At 41.2% G+C, this 26505-nt stretch overlaps 1 long non-coding RNA gene across 1 annotated transcript; it reads left to right on the top strand.

Moving 5' to 3' along the window:
• Positions 1-16653: 16653 nt before the first annotated feature.
• LOC146501732 (uncharacterized) lies at positions 16654-26505 on the top strand. The gene is made up of 2 exons (XR_014869614.1): positions 16654-21365; positions 22083-26505. It is a non-coding gene; the product is annotated as an uncharacterized LOC146501732 (long non-coding RNA).

Genomic DNA, 26505 nt, shown 5'->3' on the forward strand with positions numbered 1-26505 from the left:
AAAGAAGGCAAATTCCAGCCAGGAGGATTTTCCTGTAAACGTCCTCCTCTGGGTGAGAGCCATCAATCTGCCTCTGGCAGCATTCAGCCCGGAAACAAGGATCACATTCAGTCAAAACAGACCAGTGTTTGGTTTCCACCGTAGAACACGGTTGGACGCCAGTGGCAAGACCCTCACTGTGTGTGTGTGTGTGTGTGTGTGAGTGAGAAAAGAAGTGAGAACCTCTGGTTTCTTTGACAATTTGAAACACAGGTGAACTGTGAACCCCTTGTATCTAATTTGTTAATTTGCCCGGAAGCGAAGAAAACCTTGACAGCCTTGCTTACTAAATGGAGTGAACTTTCATCTCTCGACACTATAATTGCGTGCCAGTGCCAGTTGGTGAGCTGCACAGGCACACGCCTGGTCTTCTCAACACATGTTACTGTGCTTTGTAATGAGTTGAAAACTCCCATCTGTAGCTTGCTCTCTGTTCTCCTTTCTTCTCTGGGTCAGAGAATATAAGCCATTAATCATCACCTGGGTGTGTGACAGCCAGCGTTTGATTGGAGGTTTGATCCCAGCTCTTTGACAGCCTTCTCTCTCTGGCTGGTCTTGCTAGAGGGGTAAAGGTAGGGAGGCAGGGTGGCAGGGATGCACAGGGGGGTTGAGCACACTTCACAGGAAGCATAATTGGCCGTGAGTGAGTGCTTACTGGATCAGCAGCGAGATCCCTGACTGAGCAGTGTGTGTCAGCTGCCCTGGACCCCCTCCAAGAAGCTGGGGATATTTTTAATTTACCTCCTGCATCAGGCCTCAGGAATGCCCCCCTCCCTCCCCACCTATAGATTCCATACCCCACCCCCTCTCCCTTTCATTCACTCTTGCTCTGCTTCCCATTATCTTTATTTGAAATTCAGATCTAGATTGTCTCATCAGAAACACATGTTAGCGGCATACTTGTGTATGTGCGGAGCGTACAGAAGCTGCCGTGTGCATGCCAGCGTAGGTACATGTGATCTTAAGCACACAGATTCACATTATTTCACTCTGAAAGCTGATACGTGGGTTCACTGTGAAATGGGCCCAAGGTGCACTCCGGAAATACCTGAAAGCAGAGCCAGGATGCATGTTGTTTTATCCCGCACTGCCAGGTCACAAGAGTTCAGACTTTCTTCACAGGCATGCCTTTCTGATTGATCTGGATCGGAACCAATGACTGGTCCTGCCCTTAGGAACAGTAAATCTACTTTGTTACTAATATATAACCAGGTTGCCGTTGTTTAGATGCCTTCTGAAGGGGCCCTGCTGCTACCGCCGTCTTACTTTGAAAACATCACGAGGACAGTGTAAGGGCTTTCTTGGTTTCGTTTTTTTGTTTCTTAACATGGCTGTTTTTCGAATCTTCAAAAGTGATGACACCATGATGTAAACATTTCTGTTTCGGTCTATATCAAGCCCCTCGGTGCCACTACTTTCGAAATACTTCGAAATACAGGAAGTATTTCTTCTCCACCAACTACTTGCTCCCAGGACGGCAAGACCTCTAGGAGGCAACTATGTGGTCACATACATAAACATACGAGGCAGAAGTTTCTGGTTTAGATGTTATGGGAAGTCTGACTTCAGATTTAATTGTTTTCCCCTATAACAGAAAGGATAATATGACTGTTAATCTGACACCTTGCTGACAAGGCAGTCCTGTAAGAGAGGCCGAGAACATTTTGAAGATCAGAAGGTGTGGAAAGGTTTACATTTTCCTTGACTCTCACCATCAAGGTTAGAGAGAGGTGAGCTAAAGCAGGGTTCACTGCCAAGGTCTGCATGTGTATTTCTGTGTGTGTGTGTGCGCCCTCTCTTTATGAACATTCACCTGAGGAGAGGCTGTTTCCGCTGTCACGGTAAATTCCTGTGCAGATCTCACAGTGTCAGCACCGGCAGTGGTCTGTCTTTGGGGTGGTCGCACTCAAGAGGCCCCCTGTTTCATAGCTTCTGAGGTCGCCCCCTGCCATGCCTGCCCAGAATAAAGTCTGCCTTTGTGCTCTGGAAACATCATTGATATACCTCAGACAAGCAGCTTATATTTCAGTAGCCAATAGACATTGATGAGCATTTGTAATTGTGGACAAGAAGAAATCTTTAATTATTTCTGTTAATTTGTACACTTGGGTATCCTATTCTTATGTAAGATTAAATCATTGGTTGTTCTATTACAGTGCTTAAACACTTAAAGTTAACAGTTACCTAGAATCCTTCTTAAAGGAACAAAAACCACAGCTCGTGTTGTTCATCATAGAACGAGACTTATTTTTCTCATCAAGGACAAATCTTGTCAGGTTAATTTTTCATACAAAGTTATTTCCAGTACCAGGATATTCAACCTGTTTGTTGCATTGCATTGTTGGCACACTCAAAACCAAAAGTGAGCATCATCATATATAACCAAGAAGATGAATTGCTCCAAGTTACTTTATAATTATTTTTGCAATATTTTGCTTAACAATAGGGATTTTTTGCAGCGTACCATCAAGGTGCCCTTAGAAATCCCCAGCAGTTCTGAATAGCCCAGTGGCCAATAAAAAAAGACTGGTTGTACTGGGCAGTTCACAGCTGTTTGGGTTTTTGAACTGTGGAATTGTGCACAAGAGAGCCTCATTCATGCCCACTACGTGAGTTTACCATGAGCTCGACTGTCTCGTAAATTCACTGAGAGATTCCGTGAGTGCAACGTTTCATTCAAATCATGTGCTCTAGTTTAAAAGCATTGTGCATCCCATTAGACAGTGATAATAATCTCCAGCCAATTAGGATTGAAGAACCAGATAATTAATGATGTTCTTTTGTCACTGTTTCATTATTCCCATCTTGCCTTGTGAAAAAGCCACCGACTTGCATATGTGTGCAATAAGTGTTTTATTGTTTTTGTGAACTGGGCTGTGGAGGGGAATTAAATGTGTGTGATGAGGGGGAGGAGGGAGGAGGGGAGGATTTGTTGTTATCTAATATGCTACGTTCAAGCTGATTTTTCCACCTGCAGGTGTAACAAAGCAGGGGAGGCAAATGAGGGAGGAGCCTATGTAAATTAATTTCCTTTTGCTGTTTTCTTTGTCTCTGACCCTTTCTGCTTTCCAGTCCTATGTACTGCGCTTACGCTGTTTCCTGCTACACCCCACAGTCAGTGTCTTTCTCCACATCCTTCACTGCCCTCCATGGTTTTGCTTGATTTTTGTTCTTCAGTCTCTTTGTCTATACATCACTAATGCTATAGATACATGACGTCACTCTGGTGCTTGCACTCATTACTGTAATAGCCCAGCGTGCTCTGCTTGGGGAGGGGAGTCCAGACAGATTTTCCTGCTGTACTCTGCATAGGTAGTGCATCATCTCCCTTTGTCTGTCTTTCTCTATCAACCCCAACTCTCTTTGTGCCTTTGTCTTACAATCCTACCTTTCTTTATTGCCCCATTCCTGCCTTTGTCTTTTGTTTCTTTTGTTTGAACTGTGACAATTCTCCATTTATTTCTCACTGTCTCCCTCTTTTTCTGCCTCCCCCTCCTCCCCTCTTCTTCAGCCTCCTAATTCCCTTTACACTTTGCCACACACTTCCCGTGTCTCACGGCAGTTAGTTGAGCGTAAGTGTTGGAGCCTGCTCTTTGCCGTAAAGTACACTAATAACGATGACCCTGCGGTCTGATGTGCAGGATGTCTTCCACCACGACGACCCCTCTGGGAGGTGTCAGTAGCACACTCTGATGGGGAACGTGTATATGCGCATATGGGCCCTCATGCGTGTGTGTTTCACTGGTAATGTAATGTAAATATCTATCACAGGAGAGGAGAAAATGGAAGATCAAAGCCGATAGGATGTGGGAGAACGAACAGCTGAGTCTAAATGTGTTTGCCCTGCAATATTAGCTATGGGTCTGATGTGTTTAGAGATGGAAGAAAATCCTAAGAGGTGCTGATTCCTCAAATATGAACTTAATAGATGCAGTTGATGAAAGCATTAGTCTGACTGCTATTAGTCTGGCCATGTGGAATGGGGGGTGGTCGTGGAGGTAGAGGGGATTGTCCACTAAGCAGAAGGTCAGTGGTTTCGCTGCTCCAGTCTGCATGCTCAAGTGTCGTTTGTGTAAAACATTGCTGTATGCTTGGATGTGTGTGTGAATGGGTGTCAAGAGTGCTTTGAGTGGTCCACAAGACTGGAAAAAGTGCTCTGCGTAAATATACACCACTCCATTTACCATGTGCTTCTGGAAATTTCAGGACTGCATCATCAATTTTCATGCATCTGTCAAGTTTTACTGTGATATCGGAGAAGGCAGGAGAGCATCTGAAAAGAAAAATGTGAGTCGAGCTCCTCAAGTCTCAACGGGGCAATGAGAAATGATGGGTGGTGACAATACACCCTTCAACAAAAAATGCGCTTCCTCTTCAGTAGCCCTTCCAATCTTGTCCCCAGGCCTCTCACAGCTGTCTGTACCACGAAGCTCTGGCTTGAGAACCTTTGAGGCTCCAGGAGGCCACCAAGCTGCCCTCCCCAAACTGTCATCCCGGCTGCTTCACCCTGAGCCTTTATGCTGGGCCTCTGACCAGGAGCCAGGAGAAAGCATAGGGCAACTGCACTAATCTTTTCATATGATGTGGCCTGTAGAAAGGTCTTGATATGAACTGAATGTGACAACAGCAAATTACAGCCAACAAAGGGCACAGAGGCCTGAGGGAAGCTATCACACAGTGGACTCCACAATGACTAGTACAAAGCTACTGTCCGCCTGCATTAGCTGTGTCTAACTTTTATTTTGCTTGCTTTCGCCATCTCTTGGTCTCTTCTTTCCTCTTTTACTACTGTCATTACCTCCGTCCAACTGAATGAAGTTGGATGATGTCAGTTAAGTGGACACGTGTGGACAAACTGTCAGCCACTGATCTGGCATGTGAACTCATTTTGTATTTACATGTGCTCATCCTAAATGAACTGGATTTAGGTTCCGCTTTGCTCATACCATGCTGAGATGGTTGTTTGTCTGCTATTGATCACAGCCACTCGTAATCAATCGCTGCGGTCTTGCTGCTGTAGAAAAGACGCATAAGTAATTTGAGCATTGCAAGAGATGTGACCAGGAATAAGCCTGACCCCGTCTGCTCCTCCACAGTGTATTGATCCTGTGTTGCTTTTGGCAGATGTATGATGCCAGTTGCTTGCAATCTCATCAACGTGGCAGTAGTGCGCACCGGCCCTGGGTGGTCACTGTGGCAGTTTACGGGAGTTACGTAACCCCCCACGGATGGAGTTGTGATTGGAGACTGATAAGATTTTGTGATCCCTGTAGAGGATTTAACACACGCCTCACTTCATCCCTGATCCCCCTTCCACTCAGCATAAAGCAAATTACTAGTAACAATCTGCAGTGACAGTAGCGCAGGCTTCTAGTACAACAAGGACAATGCCTCAGCTCCCTCCCTCCCTTACTCCCCCAACAATTATAAGTACCCCACTGGGCTCAAAGAAGGCTGTCGGCCTCAATTTCACTAAATTTTACACATCTAAACAGTGTACTTAGATGGCAGTGAAAAGAAAAATGTTTTTTGTCTTCCCCCCCTTTGTCCCGGCAGTCCTCGATTGTTTCTAATTGATCGTGCTATGAGGTTCATATTCATTGCAATTTTCCCATGCATTTGATGGCCTGTGTGCTCATTGGATGGACAGGGGTCTGGGAAGGTGCTGACATAAACAAACACATGCCAACATGACCACCTATGTGAGAAGTAACATGATTTGACAGCTGAAAATGAACTGACAGTCCAACTTTGATCAAGGCATCTTGCAAAAAAAGGAGGAAAACAGTTATGGGATTTTTCATCACCATAGAAAGGTAGACGTTCCCAGCCGTACCTCTGTACATATAGAAAGGAAAAGACATAGGCATAGGAATTAATGTATGCATGTATGCCACTTTTTGTTTCCTGAAGGTCACCTCAGCACTGACTGTATTAGTAGAGCAGGAGTGGGGGTGGAAGTATAGGAAGTAAGTGGAATAAGACAGAAATGAAGAGTAAGCACAAACAAAGGAGACAGGAGCGTGTTAGCTCCTAATCAGGACAAAGACACCCGATCTAGAATAAAACTGAATATCCACTTTTTGAAATCTGAAGAACATTTCTGACCTTAGTTCCTGCGTGCATTATAAAAAGAGCTAACTGCTAGGAAGCACAGCATTGCTGTCTCCTGCGAACCCTTTGGCATAACATTCAGCCTTCATCAATGTTTTCTTATGAGTTGTGTAACGCCACCCTAACAGTACTGGCTCGCCCTTGACTGTCACTCTCATCATCTCCATCACTCCTTAAAAGTGGATATTGAGCGGAACCTGCAATGAAGAAACGCTGTACCCTTAAAAAAATGCCTGAGCCACTCTGTTTAGGTCACCCTGTGTTTCCACAAGTGTTTCCCTTTGCACGCAATGCATTGTCCTCTTTTGAGCCAACACTCGGCGTGTTGAGAAACAATACAAATTTAAATGAATTTGCCCTGCAGTTGACTATTTGCATATCTATGTAACTAAGGATGCTCTCACCATATTTCATCGATTAACATATCTCGAAGCTGTCTGCAACAAGATTAATTAAAGCCATTTATCTCCTAAATGTCCCTGCTGTGCCTAAGGACATCACTATTTGTCTTTGTGATGATTACTGTTCAGGGCAGTAGTCTTCACTGGAATGCCATCTAAAGAAAGTAATCACCACTATTGGAAACAATAGAGCTGTGAAAAATCATCCCTACGTGCATTGGACGGCTTTAAGGCGCCAGCGCTGATGATATTCTGTACATCATCCCACCGAGTCGACTATCCTCACTGAACCTCCTGTTGTTTGCATCGATTCTCTCTCCCTCCCTTCGCTTCATTCTCTTGCATAATAGCAGCCGTGAGCTCGTAGTAGCAGCAGTGAGCTCACAGCGGCTCATCCCGCCCACCCAGCCCGGCTCGGCTCAGCCGTTACTGAAAAGCTTCCAGTATTTCATCATCCTCTCTGTCTCCCCTCAATGACCCCAGCTGCAGCTATACTCTCTGTCGCCTCAGGGTGGCAGCGAAAGCATGCATTTTTTCTTCCCTGCTCAGCACAGACACATTGTCCTCATTGACTTTGTGTATGTGTGCGTGTGCACCTAACGGCTGGCACAAATATCAACCGAGTCTGCAGTACTCTCTTTCTACAACAGTCTGGCACTGGCTAACACCAATAGACACGAGGGAGGAAGAGAGCGAAAGAGAGAAAGGAGACCGAGTGAGGGAGGGGAAGGAGAGACACTGCAGGGAGAGAAAAAAAAAGGACAAAGAAAAAAAAAGAGAGAAAGGGAACATTTAATGCAGAGAAGGAGGAGGAAGAGGTAATGTATAGAATGATGAAGTAAGTGGTAAAGATGGAGAGAGACACAATAGGATGCTCTGGGACGTTGAGGGGTTTAAGAAAGGGATTTAAGAAAAGGAAATGGAGTGGGAAAGAAAAAAATAGAAATGTAATGTAGAAAAAAACTGACAAGTGGCTGATAGGAAGAAAAATGAGGTGAGAACACAATAGGAAGGATATAAGGGGAGAAGAAAGTAAGGCAGAGAAGATATAGAAGGGAGACAGTGATGAAGTACCTACAGAGCCTAAAATATAGTTTTTTGTCTATATGTCCCACGAAAAAATGTATCTGCAGTGCAGAGGACATTGGTCTACTGTTATGACAACAGCTGTCCATTGATATGTAGGTATATCTGTGTGTATGTGCGTGTCCTATTTCATATAGGTGTAGCTTCAGAAACACATATTCAACAGACTGGTCTGGCCACAAGCAGGATGGTGGCAGAATATGCTGTAGTACATGTAAAGGGGGCATAAGTGGGTGTGTGAGGAGGAAGGAGAAGGGCTCTTAAGTCAGCACCTGTCGTGTGCTGACCCCAAAGAAATACTGTGTGTGTGTGTGTGTGTGTGTGTAAGAGTAAAAGGGAAATGTATTGGAATGCTGCCGAATCCCCTGAGGGCCCCCCCACCATAAACACACACACACACACACACATATATGCGCACAGTGTGCCCACCATTCCCTCAATGAGTCTTCATAGCGCAGAACCCTGTGATCCTGGCACTTACCACATAGGCAGGCGCAAGAGGAATACACAAGCAGATGCGTACAATATGCACACTGCAAAGTGCGGGAAGGTGCTGGAGGTGCTGTACACACAGGATGGAAGACATTGGCTGATGTCCAGTTGAGGATTATATCACTTCCCCACTGCTTTCTACTTGAATACAGGGAAATCTAGTGGAGCCCCAACTGTGCCAGCGCTTCCCCTTCCTCTCGCTGGCACCTCTGCACCGCCAGCTGCACTACAACTGGGGATTCAGGCGTGTTAGTAATTTACACAATCTTAATCCAACGGCAAATTCCATCTGTAACAATAGAATATCCCTGTGTCCCGAGGAGTGTTTTGTGAAGAACACTTGCTCATTTTCATCCCCATTAAGTTTTGCATCCATAAAACACTTACACACACAATTGAACCCTTCATTGTACAGTACCATTGGGAATTTTGAGGCTTAAGTGTGTTGCTCAAGTACATGTTAAGGGCTATTAAGGAGAAAGTTATTTTATATATCTATTTTTAATAGTTTTCACATTTTTATCTCTTAAATTGCTGTAAATATTCATGGTCACATATCATTTTTATGTCCTGGAAGTGTGCGGTGATTTCCTGGTGTGTAATGGCAATAAAACCAGTTGATTCCAAAAATGATAGGTATAATTTTTCAGACATTAACCCTATAAAACGCTTAAGGATCCCCAATAAAATGCATTTAAGTGAGCTGTCTGGACACCTTCATTGCACTGTGACCTCCTGCCATGACCTTTAACCCACAGAGTGTATACACAATGGGAAGCAATGAAACAAGGGATATGGTAAAGTAGTGGAACTCCCCAAGGTCAAAGACTTTATGGGCTAGGAAAGAAAAAAAGAGGAAGTGATGAGGAACAGGAAGGGAAACAGGACAAGACAAGAAAGATGACAGGAAGTCAAGCTAGTCTGAAAAAATAGTTTATCACTCACTGGCACATTAACGTATACCTCCATGCTCCACATATACCTTCATTCACACACAGACACACACACGCACATACACAGTAGCCTACTTCCCCAGTGTTTCGGTCAAAGCGGCAGAGTTAAGATCCCCAAAGTAATTATGAAATTTAATTACAATTCCTTAGGGAACAGTATGGAAATGAGCTCCGTACCAAAAGGCTGAGAGTCGCTCAGCACAGCACAGCAGCTAAGTCAGAGACAACGCTGGAAACACCAAGCAACGTCACGACAGCTGAGGGATTACACAACGGAGCTGACATTTAACATGGCACCTGTGACAGGAGCGGCAGTGTGTCGCTCACACTTTCAGTTTGTCTGTCAGTATTCAGGGTGTGAACTTCAGACACAAAACTTTACATCTGTGGTAGCATTTGATCCGAATACAGAATAGAGGCTGTACTGGAAACCATAGTATAGATTGCATTCTGTCTGATTGACAAAGTATGATAAGATGTGAAATCCGCGGGGGTTGAAAATAGAAAACACCCAACTGAACCGCGGTCAACAAGCCATTAATCCTGCCTGGCAAACACACAGATGTGCGGAGAGCAAACACAATCCAATCACGTCTCCAAGCCATGGAATGTGGACAGATGCAATAACAATATATGACATCAAAGCATGCATGGTTGTAAGCTCCAAGGGGTTGAATAACCCCTCAGATTAGTCCTGTAAGTCATGGCAGCCCCCTCTGTTCACAGACCCAGACGTCATAAATGTCCACAGACACTGAGAACCAGCGTTCAGGCTTGGCCTCACTAACCTTAGGTGGATGCCGGTGGGTTACTTAGATTTGTAGTCATCTAGCTCCCAAGTTTAGTCTTCCATTGTTTCACACTCAGCGTTTTAACAGCACAGGGGTTATGTCTTAGATGATGAATCCAAGACCAGGGATGACCAGAATGAATCAGATCAGCTGCCTGGGGGATGGTTGGGTGGGGGTGCACCCATGAGTTGACATTTTCCAACAAAGGTCCCCATGATCTTGGGCAGCAGAGATGTACTTGACAATGGGAGGAAGTTATTAAGTGTTCAGCATTTTTTTTTATCCTGCATGATTATTGATGTATGTAAATATTGGCCCACTTGAGGCATCCTAATGGCTCAGACAAAAGCAGAACTAATCCCATGTAATTACAGGGCCCTTGAGTCATGTGTTTGTATCGCTTCAGTCTCTCCGCTCTGAATGATCTTATAAATCATGAAATTAGAAGGCACTGGAGCAGCACAAACCGCTGCCAACACTTAAGTAGAGACACCATTCCTAACACTCAACTTTAAATTGATTTCTTGACTGTGAACACAGCGCTCTTATAGCATTCATTTATTTTCTTTGCTTTGTTCTTTTCTTTTCTTTTCTTTTCTTTTCTTTTCTTTTCTTTTCTTTTCTTTTCTTTTCTTTTCTTTTCTTTTCTTTTCTTTTCTTTTGTAAGCTTGGCTAAATATAACTATTTATTGTGGCAGTAATCCTGTACCTGAATCTCAATCCAACTGACACTGTTCAGACATGCCTTGTTTGGCACAAGGTCTATTTCTTAGTCCCCATAAGTTGTAGAGATATTCAACTTCAGAATAAACAGACCAATAAATAAGAGAATTTTTTTTGAGTTTCAAATGTTTGCACTCATCACTTCAGCTCCTGCTGTCACTACAAATGCTGGCTTCTGGCTTCTTGGCAGCCAATCTTTCTGAACCTGTCTCGCTGAACATGGACGAGACGTCTGTGCTCCTGTTCTGCTAACAACAGGTGTGTCTCTGAATTGAAGGCCACCCTATGGGGAAAAACACGCTGATAGAAAACACACAGAGGCATGCACACACACCCAGACACACAAAAGAGGGCTCAGAAAAAAGTGAAGGGCAAAAAGTGGAGTTGGTGAATGAAGCAGGTTTAGATGAAAGAGGTTCTTTTGACATCACCGGGCTGCTGAGCCTCTGCTGGCAGCTACAGTCAGGGTCCGTGCCAACAGGGCAGATGCTGAGGCCCGGCCACCTGATATGGTAGGAAAAGTTTGAAAAGCACGAGAAGAGGAAGAGAAAAGGATAAAAAGGTGACAAGACAATGGAGAGTGGGAGTGACAAAAAAAAACCAATGGTGTGTTCAGACAAGAAAAACATCAAGAAAATGAGAGTTTTGTGCCATTTCATCCTTTTGCTCACATTTTCCTCCACTCTGCTTTCTCCCTGTCTATTACACACACAATCGCACATGCACACAAATTGTCTCACATTAGCATAATCCTGCCCATGAGCATGGGAGTTATGGCTATGCTCCCAGGAAGGCGGCGACTTATGTTGTGTGTTTCTAATCATATTACAGTTAGCCATAAACTGATGTTCTTGGCACGGTTCCTGCTGATACACATGCTAAACTCAGCCTCCAGCACTGGACCGCCGGTGTTAAACACTGGGATGATATTTAAAAGAGCCCTAAAGATTTTTGTCTCTTTTTGTACAGTTGTTGATTCTCTTTATCATTAAACATGTTTTACTGCTCTCTTGGTCCTGCTTAGTGTGGAATTTGCAGATGTTATAGATGAACTTTTCCTCCGGGCTGCATTTCTCAACAGAAGTTAGCCAACTTCAAACAGAATCTCACCTTGTGGAAATACTCCATTTAGTTCACGTGATGGCTCACCTGAGTTGAGCATGTCGGCAGGTTGAACTCGGCTGCCTCAGCGTGCAAGTCTTTTGCAACGATATGTAACTAAACTTTTATTTGCTATTTGTTTGAGTGCAGTCATGTAGTAAAGCGCTGAAATCACAGAGCACATTCTTATGCTTTTTACAACACAACCAAAGCAAATATGTTGTTGGACCAGCTTGTCTAAGCTTTAAGGCTCTATGAGGTATAGCAAAAAAGGGAACAAAAGAAAATTAACTTGTTATTGAGGCTCCGAGTGCATCTTGTTAAAGGCTTCTATTGCTCTAATACCATATTTAATCTAGGTCATGCACTTGTCACCAGGAGGCTTCGAATCGAACTGAGACCAGCTGATAAAAACTGGGGTTAGTTTGTCACCCAAACTGGTTCCTGTCAATGGCTTTTTAGTGAAAACAGACACTGCAGTGGTGCTCCTCAGTGGTTTACACTATGGATAAACATTTGTGAAAGAAAAAATGATTAACACATGCTCGTCCTATATGATAGCTGTGATCAGTTTATTAGAAGACTGATATAGAGATTATAGAGCAGCTAAAATTAAGACCAGATAAATAAACTCTAAACAAATCTTTTAATCACATTTAAAGAGCAGAGGAAGGAGGTCTGTGTTGACTTAGCAGCACATAGAGATCCCCTTGTTTGCTGCTCTTTAAGTGAAGTGGAACACACTAGTTAAACTCTATCAGATGGCCTGAGTGTTTTATAATGTTCAACATAAGGCTCTCATCTGTTCTGTACCCCACACAGTTGCATAGGCATGATACGTGCGTGCGTGCGAGTGCACGTACACGTGCGCACTCACAATTGTATCGATACTATCATCTCATCCTACACATGCTCTTTGATGGTCTGCACACGTCCTGCGTATGATCCTCAGAGGGTGGAATTGAAGATGAAGCTTTCTGCAAGTCACAAAGAACCCTGGAGCGGTTGTGGCCTTGTTGCCTCGGAGGCAGGCTGATTCACAGCTCCATCACTGCACAGAGGATATCAATCTTCATCATCAGCACCTGACAAAGAAAGGAATTTGCAGACAGGAAGTCAGCCGTATTTCTAACGGATGTAGCCCTTCTCGAGACCGCACATACACTCGCCATGTGTTCCCGGCTACTGGAATTGGTAGCTGAGCGCACACACAAACACACATGGGTTGAACTCCTCGGCCCCACATCTCGTCCTGCATGACATCACGGCACCATGTGAGCCTGAGTGACAGTCGGTCTGTTTGTTTTCCTCTTCAAGACGGAGTCTATTTCCTGTGCTCCCTTTGTTTTAGACCTTAGATTAAAAAAAAAGATCTCCCTTTTAAACTCTGTGTTTACACTGTGTGAGCGCTTTGAGGGAAAGCGCAAAGCCGCCACACAGTGGGTGGATTATAAACTTGGACTGAGTTTCAAACAGACTGAATTTATAAACACAGAATTCCCCCACACTCAACTCACGGGTCCCAGCCTGCTAGCATATTACTGTGGATCAAATGCAGACGAGGCCTGCATTTGCACTTTGATGCGTTCGTGTGTGCAGACGCTTGCGTTGGGCTTGCACCTACTTGCGTTTTATGCTTCTCACGAGGCACGGGAAGTCATTTTAACGCTTTACCTGGTGTTATCAAGCACATCACCTCGGTGTGTTTTATTGGCACTGTTGGCATGACGGTGTTCCCAGCAGGAGTTTGGTGGCGTGATCTGTGGTTGCCACGTGGTGCTGAGGCACGTGAGGGGGGACGACCTGGGATCTCAATGTCCTATCGAAGGACTACAAGTGCCTGAATACCCATTATGTGCCAGCTGTTCAGAATGTGGAGTAATTGCACTGTTGGCAAGGGTCCATGTGGGCCCCTGTGTTGTGCGCCCCGCCACCCCCACCCCGGGCACCCTGCCAAACCCTCCTGTATACTGCCTCCCTGACCCATCCTACCATCACCCAGCGGCACCCCACCCCTCACCGAGGCCCACCCCTAAACCTCACTCCCCAACCCACATCTTCCCCCAAAACTCTTCCACCCATTACCACCAGCGCTCTGTTCCACATTCCAAGGGGGACACTGGTTAAATCTAATCCCATAATAAGACGCTCAGCTGTCCAGGAAAAGAAAGAGAACTTTCCTCTGGTAAATTCTAGATTTCCTTTTTCTTTTTCCTCTCCCTTCTTTTCACCCCAAGTGGAGGCAAGATGACACTTCGGGCCCCCTTGGCCAGTTGCTTTTGTCTTTCTTCAGGCTTGATTTATCATTCCTTCATTTCGTTCACTCCCTAACTCCCTCCGTCTTTTAGTCACTGGTGTAAGGTTGCCTTTGTGCTGGACTGAGAGTCCTTAAACAGATACACAGGAGGGCCACACTTAGTGAAGGGCCACATGTTTGGTTTTTTTTTTTTAATCGCATTTATTCCAAACACACAGATGCAAGTAATTTTTACATTACATTGCCAAACCTTTTGCTGTTCTCCTGTCTGTTGTAAAGAATAAAATCTGAATTTGATGGGAATTTGTACCATTAATGTAAAATAAGGTCAATAAGAAAAATATGTTTATATGTCAAAAAGAATAAATTGTTTAGAAGTTGTTGTTTTTCATATTTTTATTTAGTGCACTTGGGTCACGGGGCTTATCTGATCATCTTATAATTATGGCTTGTATTCAAGGGCCTTTAGTGAGCATTGCACTTTTCATTATAGTTTAGGCCATAAATATTTGCACAATGAAATAATTTATCTCAACATAACCACAGTGGATTTGTAAAAATGTGACTAAATCACAGACTTTTAGCATCAATTCAAGTATTTTTTTTGTTCAGATGTTTTCTGCGAAATTCTAATTTGGGCTTTTGCTGTTTCTCTGATAGGTTTATTTTTGTTTTTCAGCCTAATGATGGCTTCCTTCATTTGCACCCACATCTGTTTGGACCTCATATTAAGAGTTCCTATGAACAGCAAAATCAACAGCTCCAGATTTGCTTCATCTGTCAGGAAATAACAAGGGATCAGGTCTCACCTTGCCAATTCTGTCAATACATCAATTAATTTTGAGCCTCTTCTAATAAGGATTGTGTACAAAAATGGCTGCAATTCCTAATGCAATGTTAATGCAACAAATAAAACAACAAATAATGAAGGGGCTAAATTGCAAAATTGTATTACTTTCCAAAACCTTATGGACCTAACTCTGTATGTATATGTTTATTGAAAAGCCTGTGTGAGAATTACCCTGATGAACACACACTAGAGCTTTGTCTTTACTGCCAAATATTAACAAAACCAACAACTGTCAAAAGGTAGCAGTTTGTTTATTTACTTCAAACTAGTATGTTATTTCGTGGCTAGTTTTAGTTTCAAACAATTGTCATATTGTTTCCTTTCCCTCCTTTTAACTGTTTATTTTTTTATTCTGTCTTATGCTATCCGGTCGTTAAGTCTGACGTCACTAGCCGTGTCAGGTCCTAAACTCCGTTGCAGGTCCATATATCAAACGATCACTACTGAGAGTTGAAAAACTGTCTAAAGTATTTCATCTTTAATAAAATGATCAGCGTTCTGCTCTACCAGGTGTAACAATTGAGTTTAACATCCAGGCATCCATGAAAACGGAATTTATGACATTTAACGGAGTTAGAAGTTAGCAGGAAGTTAGCTCGCTAGCTTCTATCTAAATACCACATAGCATGTCCTGACTGCAGGGTTTTGGAAACAAATTAAAACGTACAGCTCTGTTATCACTTCCAACATAAATTAAGACAGAAAACTAAACAGCAGTGACGTTTGTAGGGTTACTGAAGTTTGGCTAGTTGGTATATAATGATGTGCTACGTGACCGCTAGCGACACAGCTATGTTAGCATAATATAAACAAGCTAACTTTTTTTCCACTGGATAAAAGTTAACGTGAGTGTTCTCGGTGGTCAGGAACAAATGTAATCGCATGGCAGGATGCTGTAAAAGGACCAAACTTCAGCCAGGAGAACAACTGAGATAATCCATCCACAATACGAAGTTAGTCATTCATATACTGCTGCATGGGCTGGGCTGTAGTTACATCCTAAGGTTTTAAAAACTGAGCTTAAATAAATGATTAGCGGTAATAAAAGCCGAGGGAGGTCAACAGTGATAACTGACTGTTTTAGGAGCTTTTTGAGATTAAATAGAAGAAAATACAAAACATTAAACATGTTAACAACACAAAAGCCATATTAAACGCAGACTACTTTAGGCCTGGAAGTAGGATTTGTCACGTCATCACTTAACGACCGGATTGCTCTGACCGACTGTGAAGCACTTTGGTCGACTTTGTTGTATTTTTATGTGCTATAGAAATAAATTTTGATTTGATTTGATTTACTTCAACCGCATAAATAAACATTTAAATGATCATTTTGTATACTTTTAGAAAACTTGTTCACAACATCAGTTGTTTTACAACATTTGTGCTTTGTGAAAGAATTTCTACATCCACTTCGCTGCACTTGTGAGCTTTATAAAATGCAAAACAACAATCGCAGCAGCATTCAGTTACCTGTGACTGTTGAAACATCTGTGTCCAGTCACAGTCAACTGAATGTGGTAAAAAGGTGAGCCTTACATCAGATGTACTTTAATGTGATTACAAAGATTACAATGGCGTGTTCATGTAAACACTGTCTATAGTGGAGTATTAGCTTAATCCTGTGGTAATTAAATATGCATTAATTGCTTAGTTATTAATTGTTTTTTGAGGTTCTTCAAAAAGAAGAGTCCCAGAATTTCTGTGTGTTTGAGTCAGTCTGTGAAAAACAACAAAATAGTGTGTGTGTTAAATACATAGTGTGTTCAAATGCGCCTGTGCTCACATGTGAGCACAGGCGCATACAAGATGTTTTTGTATGTTGACACACTCAACATACAAGAAGTGTATGTTGAGTGTGTCCATGTAGAAATTGCTAAGAGGGATTATTTAGTTTATTCGCCTTGGAAACTGGAATAGTGAAATATAGATGAAGAGAGATAAAGACAAAGGGGAACAGACAGAGAGAGGAAGATAAGTAAGAAGAGTTGTTTGCCATGAACTCTATTATTCTGCTTTCATGGATCAGGAGTTCAAGAGAAAAACATATTTCCTTTTTAGTGATTTCAAAAACCACACTATCTCTTTAAAGTCAGTTGTTTGTTGTGAAAGTTAAGTTAGGGATGTGTGAAATGTACACCCGATATTTATTTTGAAAAAAGTACAAAGACAACATATATAATGTTGAAATTAAGAATATCGGGGACCAGAGATGGGCAGTAACGCGTTACAAAAATTAGTGTCCGTTGTGCGTGGGAAGAAAACAAACCCCCCTAAACTTCCAAGCAAGCACCGAGTGCGCTACGACGTAATGGGAAATTCAGAGAAACTCGCGGATTCTTCAACTGACCGCTGCGGCACACCTGTACCAGGGTAAACCTCCGCCTACCCCACTCCTGCTTTACAGGTGAAAATAGAGCAACAGGACCGCTAGTCTTTGACTTTATTTATTTTCTGCTGTGTTTTACTTGCATCTATTTGAAAGACTGAGTGTAAACACACACACAAAAAAATTATTTTATGTGCTGGAATGTGCAGAAAATAGGTTTAAATGTTAAACAAATTTCTTCCAGTCAGAGAATGCTGCATATAATTACATTTTTGCTTGATGCGTAAAGTTAAAAGATTAAAACTAATAAAACAAGTTTTAAAAAGAGACTTTTCCATTTGATTACATTTTGTATGATGGATTATGTAGAAAAAGTAGAATTGGGCTGAAAGATCTATCGCCTTATCACCTATTCAGGTTGTAAATCGTGTTTTTAAAAAGTAACTAAGTAATTAATTACTTTTGAAAATAAGTAATCAGTAAAGTAACTGGATTAATTTTCTGGGGAAGTAATCAGTAATTAGTTTTCAAATAACTTGACCAACACTGTCAGGGACTACATGCTTATATACGCTTTTTCCAAAATTACACATTCTACTGTCTACTTTTGCTTTAAATTGATCCACAGTGTGCAAAATGAACACCGTGTTGTATTGCAGAAGACTTTAACCCACCAATAAAAAATACAAACATATTCAAAAAACATTTACAAAGGTGGGCCATTTTCTCAAAGACAAAGGTAAGAATTGACCTTTTGGTACTAGTGGAGTTGCTCCTTGCTAACCATTAATGAGAAAACTGTCTTCTGACATTTACACATCACTGCATTGGTTTAGGACAAGTTCAGTAAGTGAGTATATCAAGTTTGAAAGAGAAAAATGTAGCTTCCAAAATGGCATGGATAGTTCTGTTGTTTCTGAAAACAAAGAGGGTTATTAATGAACAGGTGATGCAACAAAGGGGTAAACGTGCTCATGTCCCACCTTACTTACGTTACTTAACTTTCTTTTGTTAAAAAACACTAAGATCTGATATTTGGTATCTTTATTTCTGTTAGATTAATGATTACAAATCATTTAATTTTGTTTGCATTTACATTTCCGCCCCGACTGTTTTCATTTGGAGAAATGAAGAATGAAGCAGAGGGAGGTGAAGCCTTGCTTGTGGTCGTTATAAAGGAAAAACCAAAACAACAGATGGACTGTGTAGTGTCTGTAACCCAGATTCTGTCACTCTAATCCTGTCCTCACTGCAAGAATGCCCACGCTTGACAAATGACCGTTCGGATTTGAACCTGGCTGATCTGAGGATAAGAAAGTGGCTAAATGAGTGTTGTGTAACAAAGTGGCTAAATAGGTGTTGTGTCTGTCACTGGGAAAGGTTAGGATTACGCCTTGGATGATTACGACAAGACAATAGTCAAGGTCGACTTGTTGATTAGTCTGTAATCGTCACTTAAGTCTAATCCTTCAAGCAAATTAAAAATGTATAACCAGAAGGTCTGTTGTTGCACAGTGCACCAGCAGTAATGGAGGTGTATGCAGTGTGCAGTTGGAATGGGGGTCGTCGGAGAATAGGGGACCTAGTCAGCTGTCAGGACCCTTAGCGGGGTGATGGCGTGGCATCCATCAGCTGATTTAGTGGAGGGCGCAACCACGTCAGTCAGCTGACAGGATTAGAAATGGGGTGCGGGGTTGGTTGTTGGTGTCTAGGCTGAATCAGTCAGCTGCTGTCACATTGTTGTTTGGCCTTAAAAAAGCAGGTCAGTGATAGGATTACCAAATCAAACCTTGTTACTTACTTCCCATCTCCCTCTGTGTGGCACCGACACCTCTCCATATTTATGTCTCCTTTTTATTTTTTTAGTACCTGATGCCTTTCCACCCTCTTTTCATCCTTAACCCTCTTCTTGGACATTCTAGTCCCTCAACATTCTCTGCCCTTTAATCCCCCGCTCACCCAGCCTTTTATTTATCCCTTTCCCCTCCTTTCATTACAACCACAGTTAGGCACCCTTGCCTGTTCAAGGTCAAAGACGGTATGTCAGGACTTTCAAAAGGTCTGAGGTATACAAGGTTCTGTGTACAAGGGACTGCACTGTAAATTAGTTGATTAAGAATCCCTAATGAATACCTCTAATCTGTTTCAGGATACCAGTCTTAAGCTCGGCTGTTATGGCAGGTACCGAGAATGAGCAGAAGAAGTCCACGAGGCGTGAGATAAAGGAAATTATCAAAAAAACTAAATGTTGTTTGTTAGAATATGAACTTTTTAAGGGCTGCTTTGTTTTGAATAAAAGAAACCTGCTTGCAGTGGTAAATATCTAATCACCAATTGCTAGACACAGATCAGTCTCTGCATTGATTATATTGGTAATGCAGTAACTTTTGTGACTGTTTTTCAAAAGTTTATTGAAATTATTACTGTTGGCTTACAATTAGTACTGTGAAATTGCCTTTGGTACTGAGTTGCTTTCCACACAACAGAATCACAAAAGCCTAGTATTTATTTTCCTTCACAGTCAATGATGAAAGGTTAGCGATTCTGTTGTTTCTACATGGAATCAATACAAACCCAGGGCTGACGCTGCAGAACAGGAGCCAGACATAGACTGATTATGCTGTAATAGGATCAGCAGCAGCTTTGCTACAGAATCTTCAAGGTTACAACTCTCACCCAAGGGTGTGATCTGACCAAATCAGCAGGTGTTTGAGATTAGATATTATGTCATCATGAGTATTTAGATGTATTTTGAAATATAAAGTTCAAATGTAATCAATACCTGCTTTATTCAACAGACACTTTGATGCATCTCAACCTCAATTCCAGATCAGGTGGGTAATAGTCAAATAAACACAAAGTTATATGCATGTGGTGTTATTGCCTGATTGGATAATCAATGAAAAAAAGTGTCATGGCCTTGATGAGAAGAGAGACATGAGGTGTAACTCCATGCCCTTGAAATTGAGCTGTGACAGAGGTCATGTGCAAATGAAATGGCAACCAGACGAAAGAGGCCAGCTGAATCAGCACACTTTAGGATGTGAGACCAGAGGTCAAGACCTTATCCAGTGGACTTGTCCTGTCAAGACAGTCATAAACTGTGTCTTTCAGCAGCAGAAACTCTGTAGTGAACCTAATGCCTATCAAAAGTAGAAACAGACAGAAGTGAAGCAGCAATCATTATAAGTGAGTTGGGGGTTTAATGTTTTTTACATTCTCAGGTGTTTGAACTGCAGTTTTGCCAGTAATAGTATTGTCATTGAAAAGTAATTACAACTGAATTTTACATACATATCTAATGGGAAATGGTGTTGTAACCCAGTGAGTTTACACAACTCAGTAACACACTACAACATTGTTATTGTTAATTGTGATTCATCATTACTCTGTTAATCACTGAGTTGATCAAAAGTAAATCAATAATAAAAGATAAATACTATAAATATAAGAATAAAACCCAAAGAGTATATTTAACACCCCTACTGGTTAGGAAGGAACAAGCCTCGCCTCCCCCTGCTCTGTACTGAGTGTTGCCAACTTAGCGACTTTGTCGCTATATTTAGCGAGTTTTCAGACCCCCTAGCGACTTTTTTTCTAAAAAAAAGTCGCGACTTTTTTTCTAAAAAAAAGTCGCTAAAAAAAGACGTGAAAGACATTACAAAAAACAATAATTGCTAAAAGAAATTTAATTTGTAGTTCTAAATAAACTCTAAATGCATTTAGGACGTTTTTTGCTCACTTTATGTCTCGTCCACGATGTTATTTCTCTCTCCAGCAGCATAGGTTACAATTACATTAGCATGACCAATTATGCAAATTAGGTGATGACGTATTTAGCGACTTCTAGCGACTTTTAGGACAACCAATAGCGATTTTCCTTACTGAGGAGTTGGCAACACTGTCTGTACCGTCATGTGCTCAGACACAGAGCTGATTTTCACCGCCAAGCTTTTTGCTGGAAAAGAACTATTAACTTGATATATTGAGCAAATATCCATACCGGAGATCTGCATGGACCTTGGAGAAACGGACCTGATTTGTTGTGAACATTTTGGATCTTGAAACCATCGCGGTGAGTCAGAAGCTGTTAAGATAACCTTGAAGCTAAAAAGCTAACAAGAAGTTAACGGGGAATATAATGGCCCAATTTCAATGTTGTAGATCTGCACGGGAGCGGATGAAGTGGACAAGAACCTCTCTGAGAGTTGAACATTAGAAGTGTGCTGGTGAGTTAAACTGGGACTGGGCGAATCAGGCTAATTGAAAAGCTAACTAGCCTGGTGCTTATAGCTGTAGCTGTAGCTGACCACGTTTACACTGTGGGAGAACACACGGGGTTTCCCACGGAGTTCAGCCATTCTGAGCACTCAGCTTGTGTGCTGATGATATTCTAGTATTACTTGTTGAATATTAAATTCACTAAAATAAGATGATGGAATAAGTTAATTTTGATCTTAAAGGTCATGAATCTACTTTATTTTTGTTACATTTGATGCTCAAGCGGCACTGGATAGATGTCCGTGTGTATTCTTACTGTGCTGATACGTTACCACATACTGTAAAACTACAGCCTGTGGGTTTTGTATATTCTTTTGGTAAATTTATTCTGTACATTGAGTGTAAATAATATATTGCTTCATTGCTATGCAGTGTAAAGCAATGCTCCTGTAATTCAGTTAAAGGGCAATACTGTAAAAAAATAATCTACCATAGTTTATGGTTTATTTCTGATTTCTGATAGAAATGTGTACCTTGATGAATAAGCTGATTGTGATTTAAAGATTGCATTCATGATTAAGATGCACTGTATAGACTATAGTTAGAAATTAGAATTAATGTTTTGTGCTTGTTTTGTTATAGCACTTGCATTATTTACACATATGGCCATGTACAGTATATCATTAGAGTGTGAACTGAATTAGTAGTAGTCCTGTTGTTTACAGGCTAGGTTTTTTTATGGGATCGTGAGACCTGGATTTCTTCCTGACGAGGAAGATGGCGAGCCTTTCCCTTTGAACCGAACCACAGCTATTCCGAGTTGGCCCAGAAGGGCAGGTTGCTCTTCTCTCACGAACAATTGCAACAGTGCGGTAGGACGAAATCGCACCAATCACAGACTTTTGACATATTGGATTTGACTTGACTGAACACTGACTATTAAGCCGGCAAGACTGACATATCTGAGCTCAGATAGGATTCTGATTGTTATTATTATTGTCTTCACTGTATTTTATTTTATGTTTTCATTTCTGTTCATGAAATGCTGTTAAATTGTTGCTAAATAGTTTAATACAATTCATAGCAACTTTACCTGTGGCTCCAGTCATTCTTCTCCACACAACTCACTTTATCCCTCCTACAAATCTAGCTATTGGCCCATTCTCTCCATCTTACTTTAACTTCCCCTACCCTATCCTGTACTTGGCTACAGTGTGATAACGTTTTAGATTTTTATTTCCTTATTGATCTAAGGAAACATTTTTTTGGCCATTATTCAACAAAAGTGGAGTAATTCATTCGCTTAAAATACTAGTAGTACTAGTAGAAAAAGCTATGTCCGGATGAACAGAATAAATTTTTTGGGATTCCTTACTTGGATGTTTGAGCATGCATCAAGACACTAGTACTTTGTGTTTCTCACAATAATGACTAATAATGACCAATAGATGATTTTTGATTTGATTACAAAACAAAATGATTATCCCATAAACTTAATTATTAACTTTATTAACCCTTTAAGACCTACCATAGAACCAAGTCCGCCAGAGCTTATATTATATTTTTACATGCTGTAGTGCCATTTCTGGGAGCATTTCAAGTTGATATACATCAATACAACCAGTATAGCCCACATTTTAATAATATGTATGCGTTAAGTGCATAGTAATTACATAAATTGCAAAAAAGTGCAATAAACTACAAAAAATTTGAAAATCGTTTTTGTTTTTTTAACATATATTTCTAGTTAGAGAAATTTAAGAGGCTTATCCCTCTAAACTTTAAATACAAGAAAGTTGCACAAAATAGTTTCCCACCACAGGAAATTTATTTTAAGTGTCTTCATAGTTTTATTTTTGAAATACACCAATTTTTATATACTGCAGGAAAAACGAAAATAAATATTATAATGCAAATTTAAAAAAAATGCAAAAAAAACCCCAGCATATGCATCAAAATAAATTATTTCCAGCAGTGCAATATGAGTCCTAAGCATCCCAGAAACGACACAGAAAGTCATAAAGTCAAACATAACTTTTTAAAACACAAGTATAGGCTCATAAGGCCCTGATGGTAAAAAACTACATCTCTGCAACATGACGTAACTTCCGGTTCTGGGCAGGTCATGGCGGACATACGATAGTTTGCGCTGATGGACATAGGAATTGTTACAAACAGCTGATCGGATTGGCAAGCCTGTTCCTGGAATATTATGTTTTTGTTGCTGCAAGTGCTTTTTCTGCAGTTTTTGCAAAGCTATATGTGGAAGAAACTGTGACTTAGGACAAGCTGATGGCATAAGATGTAAGTACAACTCCTCCGGTTTTATATGCAAAAAAATTATTGCGCTAGATTAGTGGTTGCAGTGCTACCGGGATTTAAAACAAGTTATGCAAACCGGCTTTAAAGGGTTAATAAGTTGTTTGAACATTTATTCAAAACGTTAACATTATGTTTTGTAGTCAGGACACAAACTAGATAGTTGCAGAGTATTCTACTAATATTAGTATAAAGTTAGTTGACTTAGATGCATTATACTATATACTAGATACATGTTAGCCAAATATAATGATGCTTATGATACTAAAAATTGTACAGTTAGCATTTTGGTATTGAAAAATGTCGTCATGTCAGTTTGCACAGTTTAACAAACCACTAGACTCTAAAGTATAGATTCTGGCCATAATACACATCTGGTAAAAACCAAACACAGCATATCATCAAAAACACTCCATACCTATTGTCAAGCACGTTGGTGGAAGGGTAATGATTTAGGATGTTTTCCAGCCACAGGGCTTGGACACCATCACTCAGTCAACCATCAACATGGATATCAAAGTATTCAATTCAGTTTGTTTCAAATCACAACAACAATCACCTGGGTGTGCTTTTTATGTAAGGTAAAAACCCTCAATGATACAATAATATTAGAAACAAATGTGAAGCTGTCTTTCCGATTGCTAAATGATCCCGGCACAGCAGGAAAGGAAATGCTGTGGGAGGACCTTAAGAGAACTGTGCATAAATTAATACCCACAAACCTCAATAAACTGAAACAATGCAGAAGAGAAGAGTGTGCCAAAATTATTCCACAACTATGTAAGCGATTGATAAAGTCGTAGATAAAATGATTACTCCAGTTATTGCTGCTAAATGTGGTTCTACAAGCTAATTACTTGTGTGGGATACTTTCACAGGACCGTGAAAATTAATTATAGATTGCTATGAAAGATGTTTTTTTGTATTAATATTTTGTTCCACCCATACTCAATGCCAGCAGAAGGGAAGACTGTGTAAAAGTGAAGACACTTGGTTGGCAGCAGAGACTTTCTGTGGTGCATTTTAAAATTTGTGGATTTCTTGTGTTTTCTCAGCACTCTGGGTGTGACTGGCTGGCAGTTTGCTGAAGGCATACAATAAGAAGATGGCAAGTCTAGTTTGGATATGAAATTGTTGTTTGAATCAAGCACACTTAGATGTAGTTGTTCTCTTGTCGCCAACAACTTGAGGTGTTGATGACAATTTATTTGTTGCCTTTCGATAAAAAAAAGAACCAGAACCGTGTAATGAATAAAATGCTGTTAAAATATCTTTAAACATTAAAAACTCGACTTCATAAATGAATGTGAACAATAAAAGAGACTGCAGACGATGTTTACTTAGAAATTTATGTTAAATAAGCTGGAGTTTCTTTGAAAGTGACGACAGACTGGTGTGTGACAAACCGCTGAGATACCGCACTTTCAATACAAACCTGTCACTGACTCTCAATCTGTCATCACGTTACTTTAGCACCCTCTATTCTGAGTTCGCGTTTAAAACGTCTTGTCTTAAAAAGGATTGCTGAAATATTTAAATCAAAAGTTACAGGGCGGGTCACAAGTTTTGTTTTTAAATTTTTGCCTCGGGGCTTCAGTCTATATTGTTAGAATCAGTCACTAATTCAGTCTAGAGAGCAAAAACTTTACTCAGAAACACAAGACAAGGATAAAAGCAGACAAGATTTAAACCAAGTGATGAAATGTGGGACGGGTAAAGAAGAAAAACAAGAACAAGAAGGGTGGTCAAAGACAAAAGCAGTAGGAGAGGGAAAGAGCAGAGAGGGAGAAACAGACAGCCTTGTAGATGGGAGCGTGGGCGTTTTTATGGTGGCATGAGTGGAGAAATCAATAAAAGAGGTGAAAAAAGCCTCTCAGTTTTAAGAGCCCTATCACTGCGGCAATTAAAGGAGCCTTCAAAGAGTTGCTCTAATCAGCAGTTAAATAAAGATAAAACCAGGCGGCGCTTTGGATGGCCTCGCTGCTGTAATCTAACACCTACTGCCCTGAACTCAGAGGCCCCTTGAACTCAGTGTGTGTCTATGTGGGTGCATGTCTGGGAATGCACATTCTTGTGCATTTATGTGTCTTTCCTCCACTCGCACATACAGAGTGCTCAAACGTGTTTTTGACAGCTCTGTGGACTCTTAAAAGGCAGATTAACCTGTATAAGCTTCCTCTCTACATCCTTCTCTGTCAGTCTCTCATGTTTGACCTCTGTCTAAACCAAAGTGAAACAAAGCAGATATGTATGCTCAGCCTATATATTGCAGTTACAGTCTACCCTCTGTACCCATGACCCTTCCGCTTACCTGCCGTCTTATCTGCTGCACCATAGACTCATTCTTCATGTGTGTATGTTCTCACCGTGATAAGGTGCTGACTGGTGAGTCAATACTCCAGCCTTGAGTCTGTCTTTGCGAGCCTCTCCCTGCTTAAAGAGGCACTGTGTGGACCGAGCCCATTCGAGGTGGAGAGAAAGGTTTGCTTTCGGCATGCAGAGGCCCAGACAGATTGTTGAAAAGGGCTTTTACACAATGTCATTTGATGTCATTCCATGGCATTAAGGTTTACAGAGTGGACTGATTTATTTTTGATTTTCCTGTCTGCAGTTGTGTTTATGAACTTTAACGCGTTTTGTGCTGATCGGGGCAAAAATACACATAGCATTCGTTTTCAATAGTCATTTTCAGATTGCCATTACAGCCTGATTTGCTATGCATGGTGGTAAGAAATGCATTATTGACTCTCCTAACAGCTCTTGTACTTATTGATAGTCAGTTTTCTCCAAGCTAGTCTCTGTAACAGGCGAAATCCTATTCTGTGGGGG

The sequence above is a fragment of the Neolamprologus multifasciatus genome, chromosome 15 (genome assembly GCF_963576455.1).
Source record: "Neolamprologus multifasciatus chromosome 15, fNeoMul1.2, whole genome shotgun sequence".
NCBI lineage: Eukaryota > Metazoa > Chordata > Actinopteri > Cichliformes > Cichlidae > Neolamprologus > Neolamprologus multifasciatus.